The 20,072-nt window shown below is 49.9% G+C and overlaps 1 pseudogene; it reads right to left on the bottom strand.

Annotated features, from left to right (window-relative positions):
- Positions 1-806: 806 nt before the first annotated feature.
- On the bottom strand, positions 807-5,830 carry LOC125102726 (UL16-binding protein 1-like; annotated as a pseudogene).
- Between the last annotated feature and the right edge of the window lie 14,242 nt (positions 5,831-20,072).

Below are 20,072 nucleotides of genomic sequence, written 5' to 3'. Positions count from 1 at the left end.
CATGATCTCGGAGTCCTGGGATCGAGTCCCGCATCAGGCTCTCTGCTCAGCAGGGAGCCTGCTTCCTCCTGTCTCTCTGCCTGCCTCTCTGCCTGCTTGTGATCTCTGTCTGTCAAATAAATAAATAAAATCTTAAAAAAAAAAAAAAAAAAAAGAAGGCCAAGTACAGGAATCCCAACAGTTATCACTGTTAGGTCCGTTATTAAATGAAACAAGACTGAGACAAAGTGAAAGCTACTTAAAGCTTTATTTATGATAAGTATTAGAAGTTAGACTGATTGGCCAGGGGAATGAGACTGAGATAAGGTGAAAGTTATGCAAAGCTCTATTCTATGCTAAGCATTAGAAGTCAGACTGACTGGCCAGGGCTGTCTCTGAAGAAAGTGACCCCTCCAATCTTACAGGCTACCTTTTATTGGGTAAAACAGTAACCCATATTTTGGTATCTCAACCTACTGGGTTTGTGTGTCTCTTGCTGATTGGCTAGTTTCATCCAGTCTGGTGACGTGTTATTCAAGATTACTCCATACTAGGACAGTTACAAACAGTACTTTCTGGGAAGGCTTAGTCAGTTAACATATTCAGTGTGAATAATAAGATCGTCGTCCTTCCCAAGATGGAGTCATTTAGGTTTGGGCAAGACCTTCTCACTGTTACAAACAGTACTTTGTACTGATTAGATGTCTCTATCTGGCCTGACTCGTCCTTGTATTCTGGGCTCTGTTATCAGGAAGTAGCCGACTACATTTCACTGGTTTCCCAGACTTGTTTCTAAGTAAGTTTCTCTGGGGGAGGGCAGGGTCAATTTAAGTTTTATTGCAGAAATAACAAAATGGCTATTTACCCAAGATGGAGTCGCTCTGGCTAAATAGGTCCTTACAATCACCAGAGCATCCAAGTTATGAAAAAGTGCAGAGGTGGGTCATCATGACCGAGAATGAAGGCAGGGAAATACTCCATCTCCACCATAATCATGATCTCCTGGAGGACTGGAGGATTCCCCCTTCACCACAGGGATCAAAGGTCCCGTTGGTGCACATGGACAGCAGGTAGAAGCCACTCATCAGAAGGGAGAGCAGGTGCAGGAGAGCAGATCCTCAGGCCTTCCTTAGCAACTTCAGCCTCTAAAAGAGAAACAGGAGCTTGTTCCAGTGGCTGAGAAAATCTTGGGTCAGTCTTCTTGGGCTTCTTCCTCCCCAGTTACTGCCTGGCTCAAAGCCCAGCTCACACTGAGGGTCAAGTATCACCATACACTAGCCACCCCTCCCCCAACCCTGGGACACCCAACCCCTGGGTCCAGCAGCCTGACCAAACTCTTCCCTCATTACCATAAAACAGTCAGATCCAGGCCCTACTGCTGAACACCTAGGCTCAAGACTAAAGCCACCAATGATTCCTCTGTTCCCATGACATAGATCCTGGCCCCCCTCTGGCCAGGTGAGAAGACCTAAGAGAGTGGCTGGGAGCCCTACCCAGAAAGGGACCTGGATCCTGGTTCCTGTAGCCTTGGGGAAGGTTACAGGCAAAGATCCATCTTCCCTTGTCATCAGCCTCTCCTCCCCTTGGTAGCTGAACACAAGGTCTGAGTGTGACTGTCCTTGCCCTGCCACACCCTTTCCTGGTCCGGTCAGGAGACAGCATCCCATTCTAACAGCAGCTCAATGTCCCCTCCTGAGGCACTCTGAGGCACCTCTGCTCAAGGCAGGGGCAGTTCAGCTGGCTGGGGCTCTGGGCTCTGCAGAGCCGAGCTGCCAGGTTCTGAGAGCACCAGGGCTGAGCCAAGTATCCCAGGGGACCCTGGAGCTCTGGCCTTCGAATCTCATCATGAAGAGCCTCTCCCATGGGCGCTCTGGTTAGCTGCCACCACCCAAGCCGAGTAGCATGGGAGCAGAGCCCTGCAAGCCAGCCTTTGGTTGGGTGGGCAACGGCCTTCCCACCCCTCTTCTTTGGTTCAGACACAGTCCCCTCTCCTGACGCAGCATGGAGAGGTCCCCCATCCCTAGGACACATCATGTGCAGTCACCTGCTGCTCTCTCCCAAACCAGAGTGTTGTCCATGCCCGTTGCTCCTATTGTCTGCACACCAGCCCTTACTTGGGTGCCACCCTAGGTGAAAAGCTGGTCTGAGCCAGGCCTGATTTTGCTCAATCCCTCTAGCAAAAACAGGATGGAAAGTTTGGGGTTGGGGAGCCCTGTGCTTTCCCACCAGGCTTAGCAAGGCGCTATCAGAGCTCAAGGCCAAGCTTGCCCAGGTAACAGCTATCAAGCATGTGAGAACTTGGTCCCGGCTCTTTTTGTAGGTCAACTTGACGGGCCAAGGGACACCCCCCAATAGCTGGGAAAACATTCTTTCTGGGTCTGTGTAGAGAGTGTTTCTGGAAGACATGAGCATTTGAATCAGTAGACTGAGTAAAGAAGACTGTCCTCATCGAATCCACGAGGACCTGAATGGAACAAACGGTGGAGGAAAGGTGACTTTGCTCTCAGTTTGGCTGGGCCATCCTTCTCCTGCCCTCAGTGTTGGTCATTAGCATTCCTGGTGTTTGGTTCTTTGGACCAGGACCTAGACTTACACCACAGATGCCCTAATTCTCAGGCCTTCGGGTTTGCGCTGGAAACCCCACCACCAGCTTCCCTGTCTCTCCAGCTCACAGACCCCCTAGTCATGAGCCAATCCCTTATAATAATTATCTACTTCAACCTCTACATCAACAGCTCCTGATGATTCTCTTTCTTGGGAGAAGCTAATATAGCCCAACATATCTGGTCTCATGTTCAGGTGAGAAGGTTCAGGCAATAGGACAAGGGCTGGCTATTCGCCTTTCTCTGTGCTCACCTCGGGCCATCTGCCTCTCACTTCTGACTCAGTTCTGCCCACAGTACCTGTTACTCAAAGGACTATGCCTTGGACAACAAGGAAGACTGAATGCGTGAGGACCACAAGGAGGACGGAAGTGATCGGCCTGATGGCTGCACATTTGACCCGGACTACATGCAGTGTTGTGGCCGGTGCTCCTGAAATGGAAACACAGTAGTGAGAGCCCTGATCTGGAGCCCCAAACTGGGGGCATGAGTCTTTAGCTGCTGCTGCCCCACGTAATCCTACAGCCCAGATGTCCTCCTTCTGCCATGTTTGTGGCAGCCCCTGTGACTGGTCCTAGGGATGGAAGAGGGGGCAGTTCATGCAGATCATATAGCTAATGGGGAAGCAAGGCTTTCCATATAGACAGTCACTCCTGCTGTGACAGAAGAGGAGGGGACATGTATGGATGGTGACAGAGACATCTTATCAGGAGCTGACATTTCACCTGGCACTGAAGGATTTTGAGAAAGAGACCAGGGGAGACAAAAAACAACAATGAGACTCAGAAAAGGGAACAGTAAGAAGTAAATCTCTGGAAACAGAATGAGGCTTTCAGGTTGGGGCCAGCAAGAAATCCACAGAGAGAGAACCAAAGGTATGTGCAGTAGGGAGAGATGCCAGTAGGTGAGCAGGGAAAGGAAGGATACTAGAACATACTAGTGGCCCTTGTACTCCCAAGAACAACTCATCATGTATGCATCATTACACACACACACACACACACACACACACACAGAGTATGGTGGGGTCGGCCAATCTCTTCAAGAGGACCAGCACTCCATCCAGTCTTCTAGTTACCTGTGGTCTCCTGCGTCTCATGGCTGTGCTCCCACCATTTCTGGAGCCATCTCTTACAGTCTCCAATCGCGATCTTCATGAGGTGCTCGGTCAGCTCTCTGTCACCGTCCAACGTGTCCTTAACCTGTTGGTCTCCAAGAGGAATCTCTATCTACTTTCTGTTCTCCGGGTCAAAGAGGCAGGTTAACTGCTCATTGAAGACAAACTGCCAGGATCCTCTGCTGTGTCCGTGGGCCCCACGCTCACACATGAGCCTGCCCTGCATGGTGAGAGAATCTGCCCCCGCCCCCACCAGGGGAAAGAGGTCAGCCTCTGGACCTGACCAATCCTTTGCCCCGCCTACTGCGCACTCCTCTGCTCCCCTTCCGCTCTCCTGGTCCTGCTCCAGCCTCCCTGTCTGCCCTGGCTGCTGGGACCCACTTTCAAGTTTTACATGAACACCATAGCTCCCCAGCCCTGCCAAAGTGTTCTCCTTCTGCCCTGGGCCTTCGGACTCACCGCTCTCAGTGAAAATCTCTGCTTTGATGTCCAGCAGTTTCTTTCTGAGCTCTTCCCCCAGGTCTTCCAGAGGTTCCATCTGTGTGTTGCAAAATGCTGTGTCCTTCAGCTTCATTCCCTAAGGACCAACAGGTATGGCCCGCTTGCTTCCACAGGCATAATAAAGAAACTCGTTTCCATTGACCTGGCCTTGAATCTCACACCATGGTTGTCCAGGCCTGGCCTGAGATGTGATGGAGAAATTGTAGGAAAGCAAGAGAGCATCTGGGAAGGAAAAACACAGGTGGAGGTTGGTGCTGGAAGAAAAAGAGCAGCAGGCACCCCTCTGCCATCTAGGTGACAGCAATAGGACATGTGGAAGAAGGAGCAAGGACTGTTCCTGCACAGGGGCTCACCCTAGTGTAGAGGCTGGCGTCCTTCCCCTTTTGGGATAGGATCAGGATACCTCTGCCTAGCAGGAAGCCACATATCCCCAGATGGGAACCCGGGCCTACCAGGCCAAACACTGCATCAGTCACTCTACCCAATGCACACACAGGCCAGCCTGGCCATAGCAGAGGAGGCCTGCATGTCACAGGACTGTCAGGACACAGGCCAGTGTCCTGTAGGAAGATGAGGGGCAGGGAGGGGGCTGTTCCTTAGGAGCTGGGGCAGGGTAGGGACAGTGAGGATAGAATCCAAAGTCAGAGAAGGGAGAGTTCAAGACCATGGGTCACAGGATTCCACAGGGCCCAGGAGATGGCCCTAATGAGCTCTAAGGATGAGTCCAGGTAAAGTGAAGAAAGGCCTGTCCCCTGTTGCACTGACTAGATTATCAAGAATTTTCTGAGCAGAGACTAGAGGAAGGGATCACAAGGCTCAGAGAAATGCATAAGTCAGAATGATATAAAATAGAAGCAAAACAAACGAAAAACGCCCCAAACAGAAAAACCCTAAAAGGTCCACAAAGTATATCCAGGTGGAGCTCTGGAGGGGCGGGGGTGGTGACTCCTGGAGAAGTTGCTTCAGTGCCAGAGTCGCGGGGGTGTGCGGGGTCCCGGCCCTGCGCGATCGCCCTGTCCTGAACGCAGCCCGGGGCTCCAGGGCTGGGCTCCCGCTCCCCGAGGGGGCAGGCGGGGGCGGGGGCGACAGCGGACTCCCCGCGGCGGCCTGTCCCCCCCCCCCTCCCCCGCTCCAGCGCCCAGAGCCGGGCAGTCCGTGGTCGCCCAGGTTCCTCTTTTCCACAGGGCGGCAAAGTCCCGGCGGCGGACTCCGCGGAGCGGGCAAGGAGCCCGCGGGCGGCCGCGACTTGGCGGGGGTGGGGTGGGGGGTGGCGGCCCACGCCGGCGACAAGCTTCCCAAGTTCCCGGGACTCACCTGTCTCCGCTCCGCCGCGCGGCGCGCCCACGACCCACCCGGCCGGCGCCGCCGCGATCCCGCGCAGCAGCCGCAGGAGAAACGGCAGCAACAGGGGCCGCGAGCGCCCCGTGAGCGTGGTGGCGGCCGTGGGCTCCATCGCGACCCCGAGCCGGGGCAGTTCCCGGGGAGGCGCGGAGCGGCGTCCGAAGCAACCGGCGGCCGCGAAGCAGAACGGGCGCCTGTCTCCCGCCGAGAGGGACTGGACCTCTGTCCCGGAGAAGCCGCTCGGCGTCGCCCACCTTCCCTCCTTCCACGGGCGGCGGAGGCGAGAGAGCCCCGCGGCCGGCGCCGGGAGAGGCAGAGGAAGCGGCCGAGATCGAGCCCCAGCGGAGCCGCCGGCTGAGCTGAGGCGCAGAGCGGAGGCGCTGAGCAACGCTGCGGGGGAGGCGGCGACCGACTGAACCGCGCCGGGGCCACGCAGCCGCCTGGGTCGTCATCTCCGAGTGGGCGGGGCGCCGACGGGCGGGGCTCGGACCTGCCCGCCCAGCAAGGAAGATTTTCTGCCCTTGAAAACCACTAGACAGAGACACCTGCGCCTATGGGTGTGACAAGTTAACCGGATTCTTTTGGGCACTTGGTGAATTTTACCGCCATCTTTTTTTTTTTTTAAGATTTTTTATTTATTTGACAGAGAGAGATCACAAGTAGAGAGAGAGAGAGAGAGAGAGGAGGAAGCAGGCTCAGCCCAGCAGAGAGCCCGATGCGGGACTCGATCCCAGGACCCCGAGATCATGACCTGAGCTGAAGGCAGCGGCTTTTAACCCACTGAGCCACCCAGGCAGCCCTACCGCCATCTTTTCTAAGAATCAAGTTTGGTGAGATAATTTATAGGCAATTCTCCCTTCTTTCTGCAGGCACGTAGCTTCAAGTCCTGTATCTTTGCAAGGGTAGGAGAAGCATATGGGCCTGTGGCCAACTTTTTTTTTTTTTCTTTTCAGCATAACAGAATTCATTGTTTTTTTGCACCACACCCAGTGCTCCATGCAATACGTGCCCTCCTTAATACCCACTTTTAACGCACGTTCTCAGACTCTGGAAGTAGAAGCAGAGGAATGCTATTCCTCCAGCTATGGAACCACTTAGCAACCCGTAAACTCTACAGAGAATCCTATTTCCAAGCAGTGCTACCTTCAGGTTTGCAGAGGAGGAAAAAAAATGAGTGATTTTTTTTTTTTTTCAGTGACCACACTTTAGCTCTGAGACAAAGTGAGTGTTGGAGCGAGAGTACATCACTTTCACTCACGATCATCTCCCTATCCTATAAATTGCATAAAATCAGCCACAAAATACTAGACTTATTGTAAGTATGATAGATAATAAAGTATCCCATCCCCTTCAGTCACTGGAAACACTCATGTTAGTTCTGGGCTTTGAGAACTAAATAGCCACATTGTAAACAACGACTGGCCAGCGCTGGTAGCTGAAGTCTTCATGGGACACCCAGTAGAAACTGGGGTGCAAGGTGCCAAAGAGGGAGGACAGGATCTCCATGCCCACGTGGTCACAGAACTTTCTGTCCACATCTGCACACGCCAGGTCGTCCACCTCACGGAGGAAGCGCTGCTCACAGAAGCAGCTGACCTTAGCCATGTGCTGCATGGACACATCCTGCCAGTGCGGGGCGCCAGGGACCTCGAGGACCACCACCCTCCAGCCTTCCCAGCAAGGCACCCAGGCCTGGCAGCCCACTGGTTGGTGACGACCTAGTAAATGAACCTGTGTCCCACCATGATGGGCTTCTCTGCCCTCTGCAGGGACAGCTCCAGGAGGACCACCTATCTACAGGGATGAGGGACAAGCGGGAGGAGGGTCAGTGTCAGAGGCTGGGTGCAGGAACCCAGAGCTGGGGGCCATAGACGTGTGCACCTTCTTCAAGGGGGCAGGCCCTGGGCTGCTTTAAGCTACAGGCACTCTCCCAGCCTATCCTGAGCAAGTCTGTTTGTGGGGCCTCCCTACCTTCTGCTCCCAGAGATGGAGGCCATCAGCACCCCATCATACAAAGGGAGCCTGAGTCTTCAGAGGCGGGAAGCCAGCCCTGCAGTCAGCACACTGGAGCCAGGAATGCTCCCCCTGTGCCAAGTTCCCAGGCAAACCCTGCAGGTGCCCTTCCCTGGCTGACCCCATGCAGGTTCTGTCCCCACCTGCCAGGAGTGGAGCATCTTTGGGCACACCCCTCCTTTCTATGGCCTACAGACTGGCTAGAATCAGCAGGGCTGGCCTCCTGCCCCACTTTGCTTTGAGGGGGCTGTCGCAGCCCCCCACAGAGCTGTCTCCACCCCCATAGGGTCCTCCCTTGAAGGTTACTGGGCCTCTAGCTGACAGGGTCCATCAGTCAACTGCTATTCCTAGGAGCGATCAGCCTCAAACTCCACCAGATCAGGAATCAGGTCCAGCCTGTGGGCAGGGAAGGGGAAAGAGGACTGCTGGAAGAAGAGGGGGCTTACTTAGGCCTCAGCCAAGAATCCAAGAGTAGAAGCTTCCAGCTTCAGGTCTACATCTCCCGGGCCCCAAGAAGTTGGAAGTCTTGTCTCTCTGAGGGGACTACCTGTGGGGACAGCAGCTCCCCCATTGTCAGCAAGGGTGGTGAGCCCTCTGAGATGGATTTTTGTTAAGGTTCTATTTATTTGTTTGACAGAGAAAGAGACAGGTAGAGAGGGAACACAAGCAGGGGCAATGGGAGAGGGAGAATCATGCTCCCCGCTGAGCAGGAAGCCCAACATGGCGGCGTTCGATCCCAGGACCCCGGGATCACGACCAGAGCTGAAGGCAGATGGTTAATGACTGAGCTACCCAGGTGCCCTGAGACTGATTTTTTCACACAGGCACTAAGGCTACTTCCCAGTGCCTGCCCCATACCTGGCAGCTTAGTAAATCACTCACACAGGGAAAGTGGGCACTACATTTAAATAGGTGACAAGGCCACACCCAACTGACAGACATGAGTCAGCTCACTGAGGGACAAGTCCAGGTATAGCCAACAGGGGAACAAGCCAGACATGAAGCGCAGGGAGAGAAGAGTGCTCCTGGCAGAGGGCAGAGAGAACGTAAAGGCCTGGAGTGAGGCCTGAGGCACGTGTGGAACAACCACACACCCGGAAGCCCCAAGGCGGGTTGGGGGGATTCGGTGGGAGAGAAAAGGCTGGAGAGGACAGGCAGCTGGGGAGCAGATCCCAGAGAGATTCAAAGGTTATGTGCTAAAAAGATCACTCTGCTGATTACCGGAGAAGAATGGGCTCTGTACAGTGGAAGGCAGGGAGACCCTAACCCCACAGGTTAAATAAGCCCTAACCCTAACCCCACCCTAACCCCAATCAAACACTGTGTTCAATTTTGAGGACTGACAGCTCTACTCTGAGATCACAAACAAGTCCTTCATGCTGGCTTTCACTCCTTGCTCAGTATTACTGAAAGTTCTACCCAGAACAATAAGGCAAGAAATAAGGAACCCACATGTGAAAGGAAACAGTAGAACTAGGTCTATTCAGAGACCAGAGATGACATCATCTCACATAGAGAGCTTCCTGAAGGATCAACAAAAAATGACCACAACCAGTTCCCTAATTCTGCAAAGTTACAGGATAAAATATCAATACATAAAAATCTCTCTTTATCTGTATACACTAGCAATGAATCATCCAAAAAGGAATTTAAAAAAACAATTCCACTTTAGGGAATATCAACATGGACAAAATACTTAGAAATAGATGTAATCAAGGTATATGTCTTATACACTAAAAATTACAAAACATTGCCGACAGAAAGTAAGGGAAACCTAAATCAATCTGAGGATACCCCATGGTGATGAAAAGACATACTATTGATAAGATGGCAACAGTAACAAAGCAATGTGGAAATTCAATATGTTCCCAAGAAATTTCACAAAGGCCTTTGGGAAGAAATGCACAAGCTAATCTTAACAGTCATATGGAATTTTAAGGGACCACAAGATAGCCAAAACCATCTTGAAAAAGAAAATCAAAGGTGAAAGGTCATACTTCCAAAGTTCAAATCTTAATACAGAGCAACAGTAAATAAAACATTATGATACTGTCGTAAAGGCATGCATACAACCTGAAAGAAATAATATATTATATGTTAATTGATTTTTAAATTTACAAAAAATTTTTAAATAAAATAAATTTCTTTTTAAAAGTATGCATACAGATCAGTGGGATTTAACTGAGAGCCCAGAAATAAAAGCCTTCATTTATGGTCTACTGAATTTTGACAAGGGTGGACATTACACTGGGGAAAAAGAATGGTCTTTTCAGCAAAGGGTGCTAGACAATCAGCTATCCATGTACGGAGGAATGGAACTGGACCCTTTCCTTACACCACATATATACATTAACTCAAAATAAGTTAAAGCCTTAAATGTAAGAGGTAAAATTATAAACCCTAGAGGAAACAAATGGGGATAAACCTTTATAACCTTGGATTTAGCGATGCTTTTAGATCTGACACCAAAGCATAAGAAGGGAGAGAAAAAAAAAAAACAGATAAATATCCTCAAAATTAAAAATCTGTCCCGGGTGCCTGGGTGGCTCAGATGGTTAACCATCTGACTCTTAATTTTGGCTCAGATCATGATCTCAAGGTCATGAGATTGAGCCTCACTCAGTGTGGGGCCTGCTTAAGATTCTCTTTCCTTCTCCCTCTGCCCCTATCCACTTGCTTACTCTCTCTCACTCAGTCTTAAAAAAGAAATGTAAAAATTTTTAAAATATTTGTACATCAGAAGATTCTATTCAGAAAGTGAAAAGACAGCCCCCAGAATGGAAGGAAATATTTGTACATTATTTATCTAATAAGAGTCTGTTGCCCAGAATATGTAAAGAGCTTTTACAACACAACAAAAAGACAACCCCATTTTTAAAATGGACAAAGGACTTGGATAGACCCTTCTCCAGAGAAATCATACAAATGGTGAAAAACACATGAATAGATGTTAAACATCATTAGTCTTTATGGAAATGAAGATTTAAACCAGTTAGATGTCCTTTTGCACAAGCAAAATCACTATGATCAAGAAAACAAGAAATAACAAAAGGATGTTGAGAAACTGAAACCCTTAAACATTGCTTGTGAAAAATGGTGAAGTCTACATATAAAATAGTTTGACATTTACTCAAATAGATCCAAGCAGAATTACCATAGGGTTTAACAATTGTACTCCTAGATATATACCCCCCAAATTGACAACACTGGTTCAAACAAACAAACAAAAATGTACAGGAATATTCATAGCAGCCGTGTTCACAACAGGCAAAAACCAGAAATGTCCATCCATGGGGAAAATGATGTCCTTTTGCAAATGACATATGCGAATGTCCATCCATGGGGAAAAGGATAAACAAAATGAGATAGACCCGTAAATGGTTATCTTGTTCTGCCTATGAAGGAATGAAGTAAAATGGTTCATTTGTGGGAGGAAAATATGGTGGTTCCTTAAAATATTAAACACAGGGGCGCCTGGGTGGCTCAGTGGGTTAAAGCCTCTGTCTGCAGCTCAGGTCATGATCCCAGGGTCCTGGGATCGAGCCCTACATCCGGCTCTCTGCTCAGCAGGGAGCCTGCTTCCTCCTCTCTCTCTCTCTCTGCCTATTTTTGATCTCTGTCTGTCAAATAAACAAAATCTTTAAAATATTAAACACAGAATTCCACTGCAGCCTATATGCCCCCCAATATTGAAAGTAGAACTACCCATATTCAGAGCAGCATTTCTCACAATGGCCAAAAGGTGGAAGCTGCCCAAGTGTCCACTGACAGATGAGTAGATAAACAAAATGTGGTTTATACACCATGGAACATGATTCAGCCTTAAAAACGAAGGGAGTTCTGACATAGGCTACAACACAGGTTGAACGTGGAAGTCATTACACTGAGTGAAATCAGCCAGTCACGGAAGGACAGATACTGTATGATCCCACTTGGATGAGGTGTCTGGGGCCCAAAGCTGGATGTGGCTGCAGGGGACCGAGGGGAAAGGACAATGGGGAGTTGGTGTTTCATGCATACAGGCTCCCTCATGGAGAATGAGAAAATTCTGGAGAATGATATACGACCGTGGGAACTCAGTGAAGGCCAGAGAATTGTGCATCTGAAATGTTTTAAGGGGTCAATGTTCTTATGTTCAGTCACCATGAAAAAATGAATGAAGAACCAATGCATGTCACAATGTGGATGGACACTGAAAACAGCCCCAGTGACTTAAGTCATATAGAAATACCACTCAGATGGGAGCCATCTGTGCTCCTTAATTAAGTCCATCAGGGTTACCCAAATAAGGAAAGTCTTGGAAAAAGTTTCAGAAGAAGAAAACTGGATCCAAATGGAGAAGACATTTCAGACCATCAGGCAGGTGGTGACAGCTGAAGTGGGCCCGTGGTCTGGGTTCAAATGTGGGAACCATCATGATTTCCTCACTTGGGGTTACGTGGTGGTTCCACGGGACACTGTCCCTGTTTGGGATAAAATGCACCAAAGTAGCCTGTGTAAAGTGGCAAACGTGGTAAAGAAACAACAGCTGGGGAGTCTGAGTGTGGAAATAAAGTATATTTGTGCTGCTGTGACAAGTTACTGCAGATTTGAAATCACCGCAGTGTAAATGACTCTTTCAAACATCCACATTAGCACCACGTCACAGAAGCAGAGAGGACAAAAGCAGAATTCAGGACGGAGGCCAAGCCCTCCCGGATCCAGTTTACCCACCATGGAGAGGCCACTTTCCCTTGGAGGAGGCCACATGTTAGCAAGAGACTCGTGGGAGGATTAATTGGGTGCCCCCATGTCTTGGGTGCAGTAGAAGCAGTGGGATTTGGAATTCCAATTCTCCATGATGCTCCACCACAACCTGGTTAGAACTGTAAGAAAGCATGAAGGGAAGCCTCCGGAAAGTGGACTGGGGACGCCCAGAAGGGGAGGCTGGAAGGGGGTGCCTGGCGCTCAGTGCCCATTACAGACCCCCACATTACAATCCCCCCATGGGAGAGACTCATCCGTTCCAGGCCCCACAGGGGAAGCTGGGGGGTTCATCTCCTACAAGAAATCCACCATCCCCACAGCTCAGCCAGCGAGAATCCTCCATCCCCCCCAAACCCCTGCCTTGCTCCAGTGGACTTTCCTTCCAAGCAACCCTCCCAACTTCTTCCTCCTTCTCCATGAAATAATGTTCCTCTCCTTTGTTTCTTGCACTTGCCTGTGATGTGCCTGTAGATTGCTCATCCCAGGTTGCCATTCTCTGCTATTCCCAAATAAACCCATTCTACTGGCCAAATAACTGGAAGTTTGAGTTTAAGGCAAACAGAACTAATAAATTCGAGAAACTTGCAAGGAACAAAACCAATATACACAAATCAATTGCATTTCTACATGCTCCAAAGGAACCATCAGAAAGAGACTATGGAGAACAACCTCATTTACTACTGCATCCAAAAGAACAAGATACCTAGGAGTCCCCTGAACCAAGGGGGTGACAGACCTGTCCTCTTACAGCCATGGGACACTGATGACACACAGGGAGGGAGACACATGGAGACGGGAAGACACCCCGTGCTCGGGGAAGAAGCGACACTGGGAAAATACCTACTCTCCCCAAAGCCATCTACACAGTCTGCGCTGTCGCTCTGGAACTTCCAGACTCTGGACCAACCCTGATGTGGGTGTGGACATGGGAAGGACCTTGCGGGGACGAGGCAGGGGGAACATGAGCACCGAGGCGGCCGGCGGCTCTCTGACTACAAACTGTCTCAGGAACCTCAGGAACTGAATCCGCACACAAACACAGACGCGGGACCGGGGCGCACATCCGAGCCCAGAAAGGCCCATAGCCCCACAAACAGCACAGAGGGAGGCCACGTCACCACACACAAAACCACAGAAGCCCCAGTGTCTACACAGCGCACCCTTCCTCTTTGGGGTCCTGAGACCACGCACCCCCTCACCAGTCCCCGCTCAGGCGGGTTCTCCTCACCTTCTCCAGCGGCCAGTCCTGAGGGGGCGAGACTGCTGTCAGTGTGGACATGGCCCCAGCCTCCACAGTGGGTCCTGTCTGTCAGTGTGGATGTGGGCCCATATCCTCGCCAGCTTGTCCTGTCAGCAAGGGAGCAGCCCACGTCCTCCAGAAGTCTCCACAGCGGGTCCTGAGGAGGCCTGACTCCTGTCCCAACTGCAGCTGCACAGGCCAGGCTTAGGACGGGAGCTGGGTCCTGTGCCCTCTGCAGGCAGTGGGGGAGCAGTGCAGTACTAGGGGAGCTCGCCCTTCAACAGTAGCACCTGCTCCCTCCCGGGGTCCAGGTGGAGCCATTTCATTCCGGAAATTCAAGCTGCATGGAGCCCAATATCCCCCAAATTCTCCAAAAATAGCTAAAGAAAAATGAATTGGAAAAAATATGGAATGACAACAGTCCCTGACCCAAACGGTGGCACCGAACATGACCCTGGCCCTGACGCAGACCCACACTCTGACCTGAACTTGCTCTCAATCCTAGCCCTGACCCCAATTTAAGACCCTAACCCTAGCCCCCTACCCAAACAGTGTCCACAAGAATCAAAAGGTAGAAATTGCAAATATCCATCAGTGGTGAATGAATAAACAAAGTGTGGTGAAGGATTTCAATCGGGTTGAGGTTCAGGTTTAAGCCAGAGTTCTAGATCAGGCTTTGGGGATAGTGTCAGGGTGAAGATTTAGAGTGAGGGGTAAGGGAACAGTTAGAGTTTAGGGTTTTAGGTTTATGATTTAGGGTTTAAGACTCAGGGCTTCTGGGATAAAATTCAAGGTCAAATTTGGGGTTTGGGTTCATCCTGGGATTTGGGTTCAGGGTTCATGGCTCAGAGTTCTGGTTTAGGGTTTGGGTTCATGGTTCAGGGCTTGGATCCATGGCTCAAGTTCAGAATTTAGGCTTCGGATTCAATTTCAGGTTTGGGATTCGGGGTTCGAGTTTGGGCTTTAAGGTCAGGTTTGGTTTCACTTTTAGAGGTTAAGGTTAGGTTTAGAGATGACACATTTTCTTCAATTGTCATCGTGCACACAAAATTTCTATCTGAACTTTCTAAATCTGAAATGCATTTCATCTGGGTTTAAGGAGCTCATTTAGAATTTAAGATCTCAGTAACTCCTCACCAAGAGCATCCTGATTCTAGGGCCTCCCAGTCACTGAGAATTAGCTTTTGTCTTGCCTCAAGCATACCCTTGGCAGACAAGGGCAAGCGGTTGCCAAAGTTGGGATGATTTCACCATGGTAGAGGTGTGAACCCAAATATTGTGGAACTGTTCATGGAAAATGAAACAGGTGACAAATAATTGGTCGACTCCTGATTCTTCCACAAAGACCAAGTCTCCAATAGAATCTAATGTTCCCTAGAAAGGCCTATGGTACTCATTACCAATATTTAAAGAGGGCCCCCTCCCCTACTTTAAACTAAGAATCATGGCAGGATACATCCTACTTTGTGTCAAAAATAAAATTTTATTATTTGGCTGTTCCAATGTACAATTTGCAGAAGCACTGACAACATTTTCCTTTCTCGAATCCTCATCAACACAAGAGTAAAATGCAGGCAGTGTTGTAATGCACTGCTCGTTGGAATACCAAGTACAAGGTGGGCTATTAGAAGCAATAAAAAGATATTAAATATAAAGCTCAGAAAAAAACACCCTTGATGGGCACTTAATGAGGATCCCTAACCATAAGATCTAACATCTCATCCTATGGAATTCACCCATAAAAATCATCAATAACAATAGCTTGCTGACCACCATAACCACCTCACCATTGGCCTCTAGGCTTGTAATATACACTCCAACCGCTAGAGACACACTTCTCAGCAGCAGAACAGGACTTGCCCACTCCCAGTGGACCAACTCTTACAGTGAAGCCAAAAAATCCCACCCCTTGGAAATCCCAGCCATGAGGACACAGTCACAGAAACTACACCCAGAACTCAACAGAAGACAGACATCTCATGAAGCAGATGCTGATATCACCACCACTCCCACGAAGTAGCTCTACAGTGGACTCCAGGATCACAAGGGACACTGCATTCTTCCAAGACTCTATCCTCAGAACAAAATTGTGACTGTCCTCATCAGTCTTGTGTGCAGGCACATAGGGAGCCCTGTGAAAGCCAGACACCTTCTTGAGAGCACTCAACCTCTTATGCCTATTCTAGTAGATGGAGGTTGCTGCTCTCCATGACTTCCGTACGACCTACAGAATGCTTGGAACAAGTCTTCCCATACTCCACACAAAAGGTATATTCTCCATTTACAAAATGATGGATGCTGAAACACCATGACTCTTGAACCTAGATAAGCTGGAGCTACAGCTTGGCCAGAGCTATTATCCCCAGCCCCCTACACACACACACACACACACACACACACACACACACCCTTCCCTTGTGCCCTCCAGACAAGTTTCCATCCACCTTGTTCATTCTCAGCCATTGTCTCTGCAGAGTAGTACAGTAGTACTGAGGTCCTGGGACTGAGGTGCTAGGTGCTAAGACAGCACCTTCAACCACTTACTATCAGAAATTAATATTTGTTTTATTAACAGAAGCATCACAGAAGATCTTGCCACCATGGCCAATAGAAAAGTCATTACAACAGAGGTCCTAACGAACTGCCAAATTACATGTCTCCACTCCTGGCTCCGGGGACTGGCTCATAAATGGGCATGTGACCTGGTCCCAGCCAATAAGGAGGGAGGAACTTTAAGTCTCAGCCTATAGAGCTAATCATGAGGTGGACCACCCAGGACAAGGGCTTATCCATCTCGACTGCACCAGTCGCCTAGGCCAGGCCCATGCCAGTGCCACAGAGGGCCCAGGAAGCCAGGTGCTCCATAACATTGCTGAGGGCTGAATTAGACTCATCCCGAAGCCCACACACACTAGATCCTCCACTAACTCAGGAGAACCCCAAATGTGCTCGTGGTCTTGGCCTGAACAAGACAAGCATCTGTGTGGTGTAGAACACACAAGATATACCCGCCAGGCAGTGGGGACTGACTCAGCCAGTCATGGGATTCAGCCACAGGCAAACGTGTTGTGGGAAGCTCAAGGCCCACAGAGAAATGGGCAGGGGGAGTGGGGAGAGGGAATTCCTGAGGTCTTCATTGTTGGCCAATCGCACTATCATCTTTTTTTCCTCTCACGTGCAGGGGCCAGGTTCAAGCAGGATAGATCCCAGTGTCTTCCCACTCTGCCACTGGTAAAGAAGAGCCCTCTCCCCCATCATCCATCATGTTGCAGATCTGGGGTGTGGGAAACTACCACCCATGGGCCAAATGGACCTCCCTATTTGAAACTACCACCCATGAGCCAAATTGGATTCTTGAAATCCAGTGTGTCTGGAACATGAGTTATGGACAGTCTGTGGCTGCTTTCAGGCCACAATGCAAGAGTGGAGTCATTACCAGAGACACCATGTGGACAGCAACACCTAACAGAAAATCTTTACAGAAAACTTCCAAGAAGAGTCTGTGCCGATCCCTGGTCTCAAAGATCCTAGGATCATGTCCCTTCTTTGAGTAGAACATAGCACCTTCTGGGTCCAATCTAATTTCTTCAACCCCAGAGGCAAGGACTTCCATCCTTTTAGCCAGAACCCCATCTCCATCCTCCTCTATTGACGCCTTGAATGGCTCGTCTACAGGTCTGCAGCCCAATGGGAATTCCCTGTCATTTCCATGGTAGTGATGCTCAGAAATAGAGGCATGAGTGTGAAGTTGTGAGGGTGAGTGTGTGTTTCCCCTTTGGTAGCCACAGTGTGCAGGGAGAATACAGTAGAGTAGCATGCTTTCTGTCCCACAGGAATGGCCACACACTGGTTGCACAGTGATCTCAGAAGGAAGCTACCTTCACAGAACAGACTTCATCTGGGAGGACTCCCCAAATCCCTTATCCTGGACACCTGGTTCCATTGAAGCTGGGGGCACACAGAGGGACAGAGACGCCCCCTGCCCATCAGGGTTTTGAGGGATGTCTGCTGTTCCAGTACCAAAGATCCCAAAACCATTCATCTGCCTATCATCCAGCCAGGCATCTGTGAGAGAGATCTACTCCAAGCAGAAAGGACAGACTGAGAGACAGCAAATATAGACTTGTGTGACAACTGCTACAACAGAGGACACTCAGGAGGACTGAGGGTGTGTAGGGTTGACCAGATGTGGGGGTAGGGGGACAGGGAACACTCCAGGAGGGCAATCACAGCTATGTTCGACGGTGGATACTCGGGAGGACTGGGGGTGTGCAGGGTTGGACAGACCAGGTGGGTAGGGGAACCAGCAGTGCTCCAGGAGGAAGCCACAGCTGTGCCCTTGGTGGCTACACGTGTCCATGTGACTGGGCATTGGCCAGACCAGAAATGACAGCGTGGGCAAGGGGCGGTGTCCTTAAACTGTCTTCTTCAAGGCAAAATTCAGTAATGAGATTTCTTTCAGTACAATTTCATGTCACATGCGTCCATGAGTCCCTAAAGCTGATTGTGTAGAACATGAAGTCTGTAATGGGCCATGCCTTTCAAACCTGAGGTGCTGGGGACAGAGCACACTCGGTATTTCTTTTGGCTGCTTTCAGAGTAGGATGACTTTTCCCACCTTCATCTCTGACCCCAGGACAGGGAACTAAGACATCACACATCTACACTTCAGAATGTCCACAGAAATCTACAAACTCAAGTTCTCACAGGAGCTAATGGCTCAGGACCAGCAGGAAAGAAAGGGGCGGCCAACAACAAAGAACCAAGGGAACACGTCACGTGCATGTGAACAGGCCCACTTCTCTGCCTGTCGGAAGCAAGCCATGCCTGACGGGAGGGACTCCCATCCGCACCTGGTGCGTCTGGTTGCTGCCCTTGAGCAGAGCGGAGGATGGGTTGAGCTGGGTGTGGCTGTTGTGGGGAGATGGCGGGCTGGCCACAGAGGCTACCTGCCAAGTCCCTAGAGGACCAGCTCCTGGTCCTCAGCTAAGATGAAACAATCATTATGTGTAGTGACCTATTTCCAAGGACAGGTCATGTGCTCAGTGCTTTTTTTGACTATATATCCTCTTCCATTGTATTTTTTTTTTAAGATTTCATTTATTTATTTGACAGAGAGAGATCACAAGTAGGCAGAGAGGCAGGCAGAGAGAGAGGAGGAAGGAGGCTCCCTGGTGAGCAGAGAGCCCGATGTGGGGCTTGATCCCAGAACCCTGAGATCATGACCTGAGCCGAAGGCAGAGGCTTAACCCAGGTGCCCTCCCATTGTATTTTTTTAAAAACACCTTAGGCAGGGAATATTGACATACACAAAGCTGTCCATAGTTAATGTATGTAACTTGACCCTGACCCTGAGCCTAATATCTAGTTAAGTTATACTCGATTTAGAATATTGCTTGTAAATTAGGGGATGGTTTTTAGGAACTAAGGAATTCAGGGACCCACCTCCTTCGGTCTTATTCTCCCTTGAATCCTGCAAACAGGAACTCATTCGGCCACATGCTATCTGGAGAGTGGCCACACGGGGGCAACAGGGAGTCAACAGTGCCCCAAACCCCACTGCAAAGCCCATTCCTCCTTCATCCTGTCAAGCCTTGTTCATTCAATGCTTGCAGGTCATTGCTTAGATGATGAAAAGAGCGATGTTGTTGAATTGTTTAAAAACCGAACTAATTCTTTCACTCTGTTAAGAATTGAAGATGTTTTCTAAAATCTTGGCCTTGGAGAGCACGTGAAGGCCCAGGGGCCTGGGAAAGGGCTATGACTATGGAACCTATCCAGGTCTACTTAGGAAACAAGGGTGGCTTCTATTTCACTTCTCGTCAGGAAGAACTTGTGTCAACTAACAGCCCCGAATCCACATCAATGAAACAGTGCAAAATGGTGCAGCTCGGAGAAAAACAGAATCAACAGCTCCAGAAGCACAGAAAGAGCCACACCCAGGAAGAAAGAAGAGGTACCAGGAAGGCTGTGCTCAGGCTAATTGGCATTTCTGTAGATCCTCTGGAGCTAGAATGTCCCCAGTGCCCCCGGGGGTCATGGGTCAGGCAGAGTACACACGCTGACACTGCCCTGTTGGAATCCATGACGAGCCTCCTGGTCCCTTCCTCCATGAGACACCCCCTCCCCCCTGATGACTCCAGCCTGCTTCCTGGAACTCCCACTCCCCTTTCTGACACCATCCTTCACTTTTCCCACCACTGCTATCATACAGAATGTGATGAAATACTTACTCTTCTGTCATTTACATGTTTTTTTGTCATGTTTTCTGTGAAACGAGACCTTGCATCATGTACTCTGATGGAGAATCTCTTGTCGCATTGTCTGACTTCGCTGTGCCCTCACGGTGTCATGGGGCTAGTGTCCTGGGCAAGGTCCTCGCTAAGCCGGCTCAGCGGTTGCAGTGATGGCCTGACCCAGCCACTGCTATTTGTGTGCAAGTCAGGCAGCACAGCCAAAACCTTGGTTTGGGTTCAGGATGGCTCATGGCCCCTCAGCCACATCAGATGGCCTGAGGACACACCCCGAAGAC

This window comes from Lutra lutra, chromosome 6 (assembly GCF_902655055.1).
Source record: "Lutra lutra chromosome 6, mLutLut1.2, whole genome shotgun sequence".
Lineage (NCBI taxonomy): Eukaryota > Metazoa > Chordata > Mammalia > Carnivora > Mustelidae > Lutra > Lutra lutra.
This window is presented reverse-complemented; position numbering and strand designations above follow the sequence as displayed.